Below are 14,754 nucleotides of genomic sequence, written 5' to 3' on the forward strand. Positions count from 1 at the left end.
CTTCATCATAGCCTTGAACTTGAGTCTCCATTTCCCCCACAGAGGATCAAACCCCCCAACAGTCCATATTCAGCTGAAAGCCGGCACATTGTCCATCCTTTTATAGAAGGTGCATTCCAGCCTCAGTCAGGCCTTCAGCTGTCCCTCCAGTACTGGTACCAGCTCCACACTTCTGGCACCCTGAACCCGGTTCCTGTGTGTCAGCCAGTTGGTCAGTTGAGCAGATTATATGGAGCTCACTGTAGTGTCGCTTTCAGAGTGAATTAAAAAGCAGGCTTTAAAGCAGACAAACAAGTACTGAAAAGGTTTCAAATCAGAATCGATGCTTCATCTGATCAGCTCTTCAGATCAGCCTTTAGAGACCACTGATTAAACAATTTAGAATGAATATCAGCTGATTGGGAATGGATATCAGCCATTTTTTTATACTTGTTTGTCTGCTTTCAAGCCTGCTCTTGAATTAGCTCTTAGATTAGAGCGAGACTACGACGAGCTCACTGACGCTGAGCCCGGTGTGTGTGCAATGAGGTTAGAAATTAATCTATGAACCAACTTGCGTAACCGCTCATTTAGTCAAAAACATCCTGGTTAACTGTTGACATCCCTAGTTTATAGTTACAGGATGCAACCATCATCTGCTCTCTTCAGCCCACTGATTGTCGGTACCATTGGTACCTGCTGTTTGTGTGGTTGAGAGAGACAGAGAAAGGGGTGGGAATATTAAATTATCAGCAACGTTGTAGCTGTGAGCATAGCAGTGCAGTGTCATGGTAGGCTGGCTTTTAAGGTGACCACACCACCCATGTCATATACCATCATACAGCATCATTATCCACATATAATGTATACCATGGTAAAAAGTCAGGAAGGTATGAAGGTATGAAAAAACAGATACCGCCCAAGCCTACCTTGGATACACACACAATATCTGTTATTAGCATATTTTTGTTGTGGGTTTTGATATTTTCATGATACTTGATGATGATAGGAATATCAGCAGCCGTATCCTCACAGATGTGATGTAAAAGGTCACTTGCACTGCATGAAAAGTGGGATTTTCGTCAGTTAGCGGCCCTGTAAATTGCCGTGGAAGTTAAGGTTTACGACTGCACACGGCAATTTGCAGGAAACACCGAAAACTGACGTGAATTGCCGGGAATTGACGTGGGCCTTGCTTGGCAGTTGTCCCCCCATGACCCCCCTCCCCGTAATCCTAGGGGAGGCTTTAACATGTAAATGAAAATGCTGTGAGCTATACAAATGCAAATCAGGGTAGCAGGGGGAGTTTTACCCCAGGTGACATTTTTCTGAAAGGTGTTAACTTCATTTCATCTTCATTCAAAGATATAACTTCATTTCATCTTCATTCAAAGATACACAAAACAATTTGCTTCAACAATTACTTTTAATCAGGCTTTGCCACAAAGGTAAAATGTACATTCATGCAAACAACATCACAGTCTCCTAGAGCTCAACCACTGTGCATAGTGGCATGACTACAGTGACCCTTTCTTTGGTCTTGCTTAAATGCACAGTGGATGTGTTAACCACACATCTCCCAGCAAAGCGCTCAACAGGCAGAAATGATGCTGGGTATGACGTGGCTGTTCCCTGCAAGCTCCAAACTTCTATTGGCTTTCCATAAAAATGTCTGTCCGGATGGGGATGAAGCCAGGAAACTTGCGCAATAACATGTTTAAATGCAGTACCTTTTGACACAACATTAACAACTATAAACTGCTTTATAATGGCTGGTCGTAGTTCTGCTAGAGGGTCAAGGATGGGTTCATAGATCATAGATCTCGGCTGTGTTCAAAATGCCATACTAACGTCCTACTCGTACTTAATTGTGACGTAAATTTGAGTACGTAGTGCGTTCACATACAATAGTATGTGAATTTGTGTACGCGAGAAATGCCCGGATGTATACTGCATTGGCAAGAATTTCTAAATGTCCTTGCTAAATCTACTCAACTTCCCCAAAATGCATTGCGGCTCGTCTGACTTCTGAAAAGTTTTGGATAATGGCGGACGACTGCGGTGATTCTGGCGACAGCCCGACACAAACCGCGTACACATGTAAGTATACTGTAACATGACTTTTATGTTTCCAGCTGACTTTTAAATCGTATTGATAATGAACGTTACTTTATTGTTGTTGGCATTGTACGTTAACGTTACGAATCGAAGGTCCTGCCAGGCGGCTAGCCTACTGACGGTAATTTACCATAGGGGTTAGCGAGCGCAAGCGAAGCGGAAAATGTGCCGTTTTTACTGACGTTAACTAATAATATAGTGCTTATGTTAAACCGTGGTTATATATTTACTAACGGTGATTAATAACGCCGTGCACCGTTGTCCGTTAAAGGGACGGATGCAGACACCGGGCGCCTCATTCAGTGGAGGGAACGATGAGGAGAAGTTCACCGGCAGGAGGAATGCTGCTCCGAGAGGCTTCACTTAAGAAAATGTGGTTTAAATGTTATAATTCTTATATCCAGGACTGCTGTTGCCTCTGAGGATGTCCCAGGACTGCTGGAGTGGCTGGGCTTCGTCGCTGTCACCCCCATCACCACCGTGGAACTATGGACATGGAACCCATCTGTTCTGTTAGTAAGCAGTGGACGAGGTTCTCCGTGGAACGCCTTGAAAGACAGAAGTCCTTCCTTAAAGAGACTAACGTTAACTCGAAGAAGAGAAGACGGGTGAACAATCCCAAGATTGCGGTAAGAATATGTTCGGTGACTGCTAGCTAAGCTAAAATTAGCAAAGCAAGCCCAAGCTAAAAGTAGCTTAAAAGCTAATAGTCCAAGCTAAAAGTAGCATAGTAGCCTTGTAAAAGAACAAGAGAGAGAACCAGTGTAACGTTAAGTTGCTTTGTTAAGTGTATGTTGTTGGTCTTTTACAGGAAGCAGTACGCCGTCTTCAAAACTCGGAGACGAATTGTAGGCGCTACAAACCGGAGCAAGGGTACGATTTAAAGAATATGCTTTCATTCTGCTGTATAAGGAAATAGATGCGTTAACAGTAGATACCGATCTTAACTGTTCATTTTGTTTTCACAGACGAACCTCGCCTCATAACGAAGCTGTGACCTCTTACTTGCTCGGAGCTTTGTCCGCAAGTCCGGATTTCTATGACGCTGATAGTGACGCCATTGTGTGTAAGTAACTTTTACTGTTTTCTTCTTCCTTGTTTTAATTTTACTGTGACTTAAGTTTTCTTATTCATACCACTCATTTAATTGTTTTCCAGCTGCCTGTAAGACATACTATGAAACGGTACGCAGGAGCTTCAGACACACACAGCCTGATCTCGCATCGCAGGCGGAAGCTGTGAAGAGGTCAGCTCGGAGTCGTTCCAGGAGAAAGAGGGTAAGACTTATTAGATTTATTAGATCCGTTTTTGGTCAATGTGACCAAACCTACCTAAACCTATTTTTCAGGAGCATTAATAGATGTGTTGTGTCCATGCGCAGTGCATTGCGCAGTACTGATTGTCTTTATTGATTGTTTTACAGCTGCTGGAAGCGAGACGGAGGGTGCTTGCTGGCGATGAGGTGGACCGTTGGAAGTGCGCCACCACAGACATGATGTCTGATGAGGAGGACGGCGTCGTTGGCGGGGTGTCTGGATGGATTGTGCGACCTCCATCCTCTCGTAGCCAGGAGCTCACCGAGCTCTGTGCGACTCTACAGTCGCGATTAGAGAAGACTCCCAAGTACAGGGCCACGCACCGCAGGCGGCTGTAAAATTGACCAAATTCGGACAGAATGTCGCCAGTTCATTTGTTTGTTGTGTGGGCAAATTTGTACAGTTGTGTGTTGTGTTGTCAATAAAGCTCTTTCTTTGAATACTTCCTCCTGGCAATTTTTCCTTTCCTCAATAAATTCATTCATATTTATATTTATAAATATATAAATAAATAAAAATAAATATATGTGTGTGTATATATATATGTATATACACTCAACAAAAATATAAACGCAACACTTTTGTTTTTGCTCCCATTTTTCATGAGATGGACTTAAAGATCTAAAATTCATTCCAGATACACAATATTACCATTTCTCTCAAACATTGTTCACAAATCAGTCTAAATGTGTGATAGTGAGCACTTCTGCTTTGCTGAGATAATCCATCCCACCTCACAGGTGTGCCACATCAAGATGCTGATCTGACATCATGATTAGTGCACAGGTGTGCCTTAGACTGTCCACAATAAAAGGCCACCCTGAAATGTGCATTTTTTTGCTTTATTGGGGGTCTGGGGACTCAGAACCAGTCAGTATCTGGTGTGACCACCATTTGCCTCATGCAGTGCAACACATCTTCTTCGCATAGAGTGTATCAGATTGTCAATTGTGGCCTGTGGAATGTTGGTCCACTCCTCTTCAATGGCTGTGCGAAGTTGCTGGATATTAGTGGGAACTGGTACACGCTGTCGTATACGCCGGTCAAGCACATCCCAAACATGCTCAATGGGTGACATGTCCGGTGAGTATGCTGGCCATGCAAGAACTGGGACATTTTCAGCTTCCAAGAATTGTGTACAGATCCTTGCAACATGGGGCCGTGCATTATCTTGCTGAAACATGAGGTGATGTTCATGGATGTATGGCACAACAATGGGCCTCAGGATCTCATCACGGTATCTCTGTGCATTCAAAATGCCATCAATAAAATGCACCTGTGTTCTTCATCCATAACAGATGCCTGCCCATACCATAACCCCACCACCACCATGGGCCACTCGATTCACAACATTGACATCAGCAAAGCGCTCACCCACACGACGCCACACACGCTGTCTGCCATCTGCCCTGAACAATGTAAACCGAGATTCATCCGTGAAGAGAACACCTCTCCAACGTGCCAGACGCCGTCGAATGTGAGCATTTGCCCACTCAAGTCTGTTACGGCGACGAGCTGGAGTCAGGTCAAGACCCCGATGAGGACGACGAGCATGCAGTTGAGCTTGCCTGAGACGGTTTCTGACAGTTTGTGCAGAAATTGTTTGGTTATGCAAACCAATTGTTTCAGCAGCTGTCTGAGTGGCTGGTCTCAGACGATCTTGGAGGTGAACCTGCTGGATGTGGAGGTCCTGGGCTGGTGTGGTTACACGTGGTCTGCGGTTGTGAGGCCGGTTGGATGTACTGCCATATTCTCTGAAACGCCTTTGGAGACGGCTTATGGTGGAGAAATGAACATTCAATGCACAAGCAACAGATCTGGTTGACATTCCTGCTGTCAGCATGCCAATTGCACGCTCCCTCAATGCTTGTGGCATCTGTGGCATTTTGCTGTGAGACAAAACTGCACATTTCAGAGTGGCCTTTTATTGTGGGCAGTATAAGGTACACCTGTGCACTAATCATGATGTCAGATCAGCATCTTGATGTGGCACACCTGTGAGGTGGGATGGATTATCTCAGTAAAGCAGAAGTGCTCATTATCACACATTTAGACAGATTTGTGAACAATGTTTGAGAGAAATGGTAATATTGTGTATCTGGAATGAATTTTAGATCTTTAAGTCCATCTCATGAAAAATGGGAGCAAAAACAAAAGTGTTGCGTTTATATTTTTGGGCCTCATTTATTGGGCCTCATTTATCAAACGAACGTACGACCGAAAACCGTGCGTACGACCATTTCCACGCAAACTTCGGCATTTATCAACTTGGACGTAAGCGGAAGCTGCGATCAGATCTCACGTCAGGTCTGAGCTCGTGTACGCAAATTCGAGTCTGTGGATTTGCGGTGCAGCACAGCAAAATCTGGCGTAAAATAATGAACAAACCTCAGCTGTCATTAAGCATAAGCAGTCACATATTTAGAACAGATCAAAACGGATTATTAAAACGAAAACATTTTCTTTTGAATGGAGTGCCCTTCGATGTGCCGGCGCAGCCGGATGAGCCCATGCCCATGGAGCCGTGGCCCGCACAGCCTCCACAGCGGGCTATACGGAGGAGACAGGACGTCATTTGTCGCTTTTAAAACGTAAAGTATACCTTAAACTCTTGCAAATGCTCTGCAGTATGAATCAGTAATGTGAAGTATTGTTGGTGGAATTGGCTAAAGGCATACTAAACACAGACAACATTTAGTCATTTAAACATTTTATTATGGCTTTTTTAGAGTGTCATTGATTTCTTTTAGTGTCTCATTAATTGCGTCAAGTGCGCCGACGACTGAGGCCAATAACCTGCATATCTCCCCTTGTCTCTCCAGGACCTCTGCCGTGATCAGGTTCGGTCTGGGCGCAGCACGGGGGGCCGAGGGCACACGCTCACACTCGGCAGTAGTGGGACTGCTCTGGGGAGCAGATCTGGCTGACATCATGCTGGTGCCTGGCTCTGAAATATTTAATACAATAAAAATGTCACCCATGCAACATGTGTAAGCCTAATTATTTGTAAGAAATGGTGTACAGTCTGATTTTTTTAATGCAAGCAAAAGGGGGTTGTTGGTTACCATTCTGCTCTGGGTCTGCTGCGAGTGCGTCTGTGTCACCTCCACCACTTATGCCACAGATCGACTCCGACCCAATTAAGGAGGCAATTTTTTCCTCCGTCCCCGTCAAGATCAGGCTGGAGTCTGTTTGGCCTCCTCCAGTCTGCCTGATGCTGCGTTTAAACGCAGCAATGCGTTTCTTGGTGGCCAGCTTCATATCCGACCATTTTTTCTTGACCTAAATGCAAAGAATTGTTTTGATCAGTTAGCAGACATAAGCTTTTAGGCTGCGGATGAAAAGATTCATTTAAGTCGTTAGGCATGGGTTAAGTTATTGAGAATTATATTCAAACCTCAGCTGGAGTCCGTTCCTCTACGGCAACGCTGTTGACTGCCTCCGTTATCTTTTTCCAGACAGCGTTTTTGTGAGCCCCTTTTATGCCACCCTTCAGGCTGCCAAAAAGCACTGTCTTGTTGTGTTCCACCTCCGATGTCAGGATGCCGATCTCCGTGTCAGAAAAGTTTCTTTTCTTACCCATGTTTCGTCTCTCCATGTTTGACCTCAGTGGGCGAGGCCTCCGAAACAGGAATATTTATGGGCATAACATGTTAATGACGATCGAATTCAGCCGCCGCATTTATCAAGGCCCGCTCATTCGTACGCTGAGATTGGTCAGATACGAACGTTTCATAAATCGCACGTGTGTCCTGTCGTAAGACCAAATCTGCGCTCAGATCTGCGCCCGTTTTCACGCAAGATTGATAAATGAGGCCCATTGTGTGTTGGCAAGTAAATTGGTATATTAAGACGAAAACATTATTATTTTAGGATGGGGTAGTGGTGCACTTCAAAATTAGTATTGCAACAACAAACACTGATCCAAAAAAACTGTTTCACAACTTTTTGTTATATTATCCTAACAAAACTATTTTCACCTCTACTTAAGTCATTAAAACAGGAGAGCAAACAATATGGATAATTGGATTGTCAAAATATCTTTTCTCACTTGCCTCACAGGGCTTCCTTAAACACTAAATCTGTTGTCAGCATACTGAAGAATCCAATAATTAAAAACAAGCAGTGAAAGAAGACCAATCTGAATGATAATAAAGATGCTGAATAAAATGAAGAATGAAGAGTATTTTCTGTTCCCAAGGTCAAGAATGAACATTCACACCCAACATGTTAAATCGATTATTTAATGCCTAGTTTAATGCCTTAGTTAAATGCATTGGTGAATAAATTAACTTTACCTGCAACATATTAAGGCTGGGAGGAGAGCCTTTTCCTTGGCTCACATCCTACAACTTTCACTGAATTTCACTGAGCATACTGTACGTCACATGCATTCTGTGAGTTTCCAAAGATGGAAAGGTGATTAGATCAGAACTCTGCAGGTACAAGCCCTAATTGTCTTTCTTAAAATTCATAGTTCTCTCCACAGAGCCAAGTAGAGTAACACCTGCTGTGAAATGACAAGTACATTATATGAAAGGTTAGACGTCACAAGGAAAAGGTTTGTGATGATATACTGTATTTTTGGGGTTTTGTTATGTTAATATCTAAGCATCCTAGAAAAGGATATTTCCATTTACCCTTGTGCAGCTGGAAAAAGGCTAACTCAGAGGGTGGGTGCACTCAAAGTAGTGACATTTCCTATAACGTCAGAATTATGCTGGTCCATCCTGTAGACCTTAGTGCTCTGTGTAGTTCCCCAGAGACACTGCATTGTTGGCATGAGCTTCCATTACAGTCATCACAACACAACATGGGTCACCATGTACTGGAACATTCTGCCAGTCATATAAGAGCTTCATCATAGCCTTGAACTTGAGTCTCCATTTCCCCCACAGAGGATCAAACCCCCCAACAGTCCATATTCAGCTGAAAGCCGGCACATTGTCCATCCTTTTATAGAAGGTGCATTCCAGCCTCAGTCAGGCCTTCAGCTGTCCCTCCAGTACTGGTACCAGCTCCACACTTCTGGCACCCTGAACCCGGTTCCTGTGTGTCAGCCAGTTGGTCAGTTGAGCAGATTATATGGAGCTCACTGTAGTGTCGCTTTCAGAGTGAATTAAAAAGCAGGCTTTAAAGCAGACAAACAAGTACTGAAAAGGTTTCAAATCAGAATCGATGCTTCATCTGATCAGCTCTTCAGATCAGCCTTTAGAGACCACTGATTAAACAATTTAGAATGAATATCAGCTGATTGGGAATGGATATCAGCCATTTTTTTATACTTGTTTGTCTGCTTTCAAGCCTGCTCTTGAATTAGCTCTTAGATTAGAGCGAGACTACGACGAGCTCACTGACGCTGAGCCCGGTGTGTGTGCAATGAGGTTAGAAATTAATCTATGAACCAACTTGCGTAACCGCTCATTTAGTCAAAAACATCCTGGTTAACTGTTGACATCCCTAGTTTATAGTTACAGGATGCAACCATCATCTGCTCTCTTCAGCCCACTGATTGTCGGTACCATTGGTACCTGCTGTTTGTGTGGTTGAGAGAGACAGAGAAAGGGGTGGGAATATTAAATTATCAGCAACGTTGTAGCTGTGAGCATAGCAGTGCAGTGTCATGGTAGGCTGGCTTTTAAGGTGACCACACCACCCATGTCATATACCATCATACAGCATCATTATCCACATATAATGTATACCATGGTAAAAAGTCAGGAAGGTATGAAGGTATGAAAAAACAGATACCGCCCAAGCCTACCTTGGATACACACACAATATCTGTTATTAGCATATTTTTGTTGTGGGTTTTGATATTTTCATGATACTTGATGATGATAGGAATATCAGCAGCCGTATCCTCACAGATGTGATGTAAAAGGTCACTTGCACTGCATGAAAAGTGGGATTTTCGTCAGTTAGCGGCCCTGTAAATTGCCGTGGAAGTTAAGGTTTACGACTGCACACGGCAATTTGCAGGAAACACCGAAAACTGACGTGAATTGCCGGGAATTGACGTGGGCCTTGCTTGGCAGTTGTCCCCCCATGACCCCCCTCCCCGTAATCCTAGGGGAGGCTTTAACATGTAAATGAAAATGCTGTGAGCTATACAAATGCAAATCAGGGTAGCAGGGGGAGTTTTACCCCAGGTGACATTTTTCTGAAAGGTGTTAACTTCATTTCATCTTCATTCAAAGATATAACTTCATTTCATCTTCATTCAAAGATACACAAAACAATTTGCTTCAACAATTACTTTTAATCAGGCTTTGCCACAAAGGTAAAATGTACATTCATGCAAACAACATCACAGTCTCCTAGAGCTCAACCACTGTGCATAGTGGCATGACTACAGTGACCCTTTCTTTGGTCTTGCTTAAATGCACAGTGGATGTGTTAACCACACATCTCCCAGCAAAGCGCTCAACAGGCAGAAATGATGCTGGGTATGACGTGGCTGTTCCCTGCAAGCTCCAAACTTCTATTGGCTTTCCATAAAAATGTCTGTCCGGATGGGGATGAAGCCAGGAAACTTGCGCAATAACATGTTTAAATGCAGTACCTTTTGACACAACATTAACAACTATAAACTGCTTTATAATGGCTGGTCGTAGTTCTGCTAGAGGGTCAAGGATGGGTTCATAGATCATAGATCTCGGCTGTGTTCAAAATGCCATACTAACGTCCTACTCGTACTTAATTGTGACGTAAATTTGAGTACGTAGTGCGTTCACATACAATAGTATGTGAATTTGTGTACGCGAGAAATGCCCGGATGTATACTGCATTGGCAAGAATTTCTAAATGTCCTTGCTAAATCTACTCAACTTCCCCAAAATGCATTGCGGCTCGTCTGACTTCTGAAAAGTTTTGGATAATGGCGGACGACTGCGGTGATTCTGGCGACAGCCCGACACAAACCGCGTACACATGTAAGTATACTGTAACATGACTTTTATGTTTCCAGCTGACTTTTAAATCGTATTGATAATGAACGTTACTTTATTGTTGTTGGCATTGTACGTTAACGTTACGAATCGAAGGTCCTGCCAGGCGGCTAGCCTACTGACGGTAATTTACCATAGGGGTTAGCGAGCGCAAGCGAAGCGGAAAATGTGCCGTTTTTACTGACGTTAACTAATAATATAGTGCTTATGTTAAACCGTGGTTATATATTTACTAACGGTGATTAATAACGCCGTGCACCGTTGTCCGTTAAAGGGACGGATGCAGACACCGGGCGCCTCATTCAGTGGAGGGAACGATGAGGAGAAGTTCACCGGCAGGAGGAATGCTGCTCCGAGAGGCTTCACTTAAGAAAATGTGGTTTAAATGTTATAATTCTTATATCCAGGACTGCTGTTGCCTCTGAGGATGTCCCAGGACTGCTGGAGTGGCTGGGCTTCGTCGCTGTCACCCCCATCACCACCGTGGAACTATGGACATGGAACCCATCTGTTCTGTTAGTAAGCAGTGGACGAGGTTCTCCGTGGAACGCCTTGAAAGACAGAAGTCCTTCCTTAAAGAGACTAACGTTAACTCGAAGAAGAGAAGACGGGTGAACAATCCCAAGATTGCGGTAAGAATATGTTCGGTGACTGCTAGCTAAGCTAAAATTAGCAAAGCAAGCCCAAGCTAAAAGTAGCTTAAAAGCTAATAGTCCAAGCTAAAAGTAGCATAGTAGCCTTGTAAAAGAACAAGAGAGAGAACCAGTGTAACGTTAAGTTGCTTTGTTAAGTGTATGTTGTTGGTCTTTTACAGGAAGCAGTACGCCGTCTTCAAAACTCGGAGACGAATTGTAGGCGCTACAAACCGGAGCAAGGGTACGATTTAAAGAATATGCTTTCATTCTGCTGTATAAGGAAATAGATGCGTTAACAGTAGATACCGATCTTAACTGTTCATTTTGTTTTCACAGACGAACCTCGCCTCATAACGAAGCTGTGACCTCTTACTTGCTCGGAGCTTTGTCCGCAAGTCCGGATTTCTATGACGCTGATAGTGACGCCATTGTGTGTAAGTAACTTTTACTGTTTTCTTCTTCCTTGTTTTAATTTTACTGTGACTTAAGTTTTCTTATTCATACCACTCATTTAATTGTTTTCCAGCTGCCTGTAAGACATACTATGAAACGGTACGCAGGAGCTTCAGACACACACAGCCTGATCTCGCATCGCAGGCGGAAGCTGTGAAGAGGTCAGCTCGGAGTCGTTCCAGGAGAAAGAGGGTAAGACTTATTAGATTTATTAGATCCGTTTTTGGTCAATGTGACCAAACCTACCTAAACCTATTTTTCAGGAGCATTAATAGATGTGTTGTGTCCATGCGCAGTGCATTGCGCAGTACTGATTGTCTTTATTGATTGTTTTACAGCTGCTGGAAGCGAGACGGAGGGTGCTTGCTGGCGATGAGGTGGACCGTTGGAAGTGCGCCACCACAGACATGATGTCTGATGAGGAGGACGGCGTCGTTGGCGGGGTGTCTGGATGGATTGTGCGACCTCCATCCTCTCGTAGCCAGGAGCTCACCGAGCTCTGTGCGACTCTACAGTCGCGATTAGAGAAGACTCCCAAGTACAGGGCCACGCACCGCAGGCGGCTGTAAAATTGACCAAATTCGGACAGAATGTCGCCAGTTCATTTGTTTGTTGTGTGGGCAAATTTGTACAGTTGTGTGTTGTGTTGTCAATAAAGCTCTTTCTTTGAATACTTCCTCCTGGCAATTTTTCCTTTCCTCAATAAATTCATTCATATTTATATTTATAAATATATAAATAAATAAAAATAAATATATGTGTGTGTATATATATATGTATATACACTCAACAAAAATATAAACGCAACACTTTTGTTTTTGCTCCCATTTTTCATGAGATGGACTTAAAGATCTAAAATTCATTCCAGATACACAATATTACCATTTCTCTCAAACATTGTTCACAAATCAGTCTAAATGTGTGATAGTGAGCACTTCTGCTTTGCTGAGATAATCCATCCCACCTCACAGGTGTGCCACATCAAGATGCTGATCTGACATCATGATTAGTGCACAGGTGTGCCTTAGACTGTCCACAATAAAAGGCCACCCTGAAATGTGCATTTTTTTGCTTTATTGGGGGTCTGGGGACTCAGAACCAGTCAGTATCTGGTGTGACCACCATTTGCCTCATGCAGTGCAACACATCTTCTTCGCATAGAGTGTATCAGATTGTCAATTGTGGCCTGTGGAATGTTGGTCCACTCCTCTTCAATGGCTGTGCGAAGTTGCTGGATATTAGTGGGAACTGGTACACGCTGTCGTATACGCCGGTCAAGCACATCCCAAACATGCTCAATGGGTGACATGTCCGGTGAGTATGCTGGCCATGCAAGAACTGGGACATTTTCAGCTTCCAAGAATTGTGTACAGATCCTTGCAACATGGGGCCGTGCATTATCTTGCTGAAACATGAGGTGATGTTCATGGATGTATGGCACAACAATGGGCCTCAGGATCTCATCACGGTATCTCTGTGCATTCAAAATGCCATCAATAAAATGCACCTGTGTTCTTCATCCATAACAGATGCCTGCCCATACCATAACCCCACCACCACCATGGGCCACTCGATTCACAACATTGACATCAGCAAAGCGCTCACCCACACGACGCCACACACGCTGTCTGCCATCTGCCCTGAACAATGTAAACCGAGATTCATCCGTGAAGAGAACACCTCTCCAACGTGCCAGACGCCGTCGAATGTGAGCATTTGCCCACTCAAGTCTGTTACGGCGACGAGCTGGAGTCAGGTCAAGACCCCGATGAGGACGACGAGCATGCAGTTGAGCTTGCCTGAGACGGTTTCTGACAGTTTGTGCAGAAATTGTTTGGTTATGCAAACCAATTGTTTCAGCAGCTGTCTGAGTGGCTGGTCTCAGACGATCTTGGAGGTGAACCTGCTGGATGTGGAGGTCCTGGGCTGGTGTGGTTACACGTGGTCTGCGGTTGTGAGGCCGGTTGGATGTACTGCCATATTCTCTGAAACGCCTTTGGAGACGGCTTATGGTGGAGAAATGAACATTCAATGCACAAGCAACAGATCTGGTTGACATTCCTGCTGTCAGCATGCCAATTGCACGCTCCCTCAATGCTTGTGGCATCTGTGGCATTTTGCTGTGAGACAAAACTGCACATTTCAGAGTGGCCTTTTATTGTGGGCAGTATAAGGTACACCTGTGCACTAATCATGATGTCAGATCAGCATCTTGATGTGGCACACCTGTGAGGTGGGATGGATTATCTCAGTAAAGCAGAAGTGCTCATTATCACACATTTAGACAGATTTGTGAACAATGTTTGAGAGAAATGGTAATATTGTGTATCTGGAATGAATTTTAGATCTTTAAGTCCATCTCATGAAAAATGGGAGCAAAAACAAAAGTGTTGCGTTTATATTTTTGTTGAGTGTATATATATATATATATATATATATATATATATATATATATATATATATATATATATATATATGTGTATATATATATGTGTATATATATATATATATATATGTATATATTGTGTTCTCTCTCTGCATTTTCCCTTCCCCCCTGCAGTGGCTGATGGCGAGGCGGGGCCCTGATGGGAAACACCTGTGACCTGTGTCTATATTAGAGAGTTGCAGTCTGCTCGTTCTCTCTCTGCCTGCCGCCAGCGAAGCTCCGTCCGAGCCACTGTTTCCTTTTTTCGGTTGGTTTCTGTGTGGTTATGGTTATGTTGCACATTCTATTATTTGTAAATAAATTATATCTTTATTATCGTTCCTCCATCCTCCCTTGATCGTTTTTGTTGTGGTCCTGTGAGCCAGACCATAACAAATGGGGGCTCGTCCTATTGGTGTAAGTTGTTGCGTAATGTTGCTTCTGCGGAGATTGATGATTGATGTTTGCGAAGCGCTTTGTTTGATGTTCGCGCGTTGATTGCTGTGACGTCATTCCGGGGGTTCCGTGAGGGATTCCCCGTCGGAACGCTCGTAGGTGAGGATTGTAGGAGGAGAGGAATTGTTTTGGGCTAAGTATGTGGCTGTGATAGACGTGAGTGTGTTTGTGTAGGAGGATACAGGGAGAAGTTGCGTGTTGGCCTCGTTTTCGCAATCAGTGTGGTGTCTCCCCGGCAGGTTAAGCGCGTTTCCCCTTTGGGTTTCGTGGTGCCACTGTAGTGTGTGGTGAAAGTGGTTGGAGCGGTTGTCTCGGGAGCACGTCCATAGTGCGGACGGGTTGCCAGCTTGCTGGTCGCTTGGTCACACTAGTGGTAGAGAGTGCGTAAGTACCCGCCATCAGTATCCCCTGAAGACTAGGGT

The 14,754-nt window shown here is 44.0% G+C and overlaps 1 protein-coding gene and 1 long non-coding RNA gene across 2 annotated transcripts in view; both read right to left on the minus strand.

Annotated features, from left to right (window-relative positions):
• LOC311010466 (sodium/potassium/calcium exchanger 3-like) overlaps positions 1-14,754 on the minus strand; it is a 139,770-nt gene that overhangs the window by 47,634 nt on the left and 77,382 nt on the right. The gene's annotated exons all lie outside the window — the stretch shown is intronic.
• Positions 6,167-7,240, minus strand: LOC311010495. The gene is made up of 3 exons (XR_014596801.1): positions 6,811-7,240; positions 6,479-6,695; positions 6,167-6,360 (listed from the first exon to the last, which is right to left on the minus strand). It is a non-coding gene; the product is annotated as an uncharacterized lncRNA (long non-coding RNA).

This window comes from Eutrigla gurnardus, assembly GCF_963514095.1.
Source record: "Eutrigla gurnardus genome assembly, chromosome: 3".
NCBI lineage: Eukaryota > Metazoa > Chordata > Actinopteri > Perciformes > Triglidae > Eutrigla > Eutrigla gurnardus.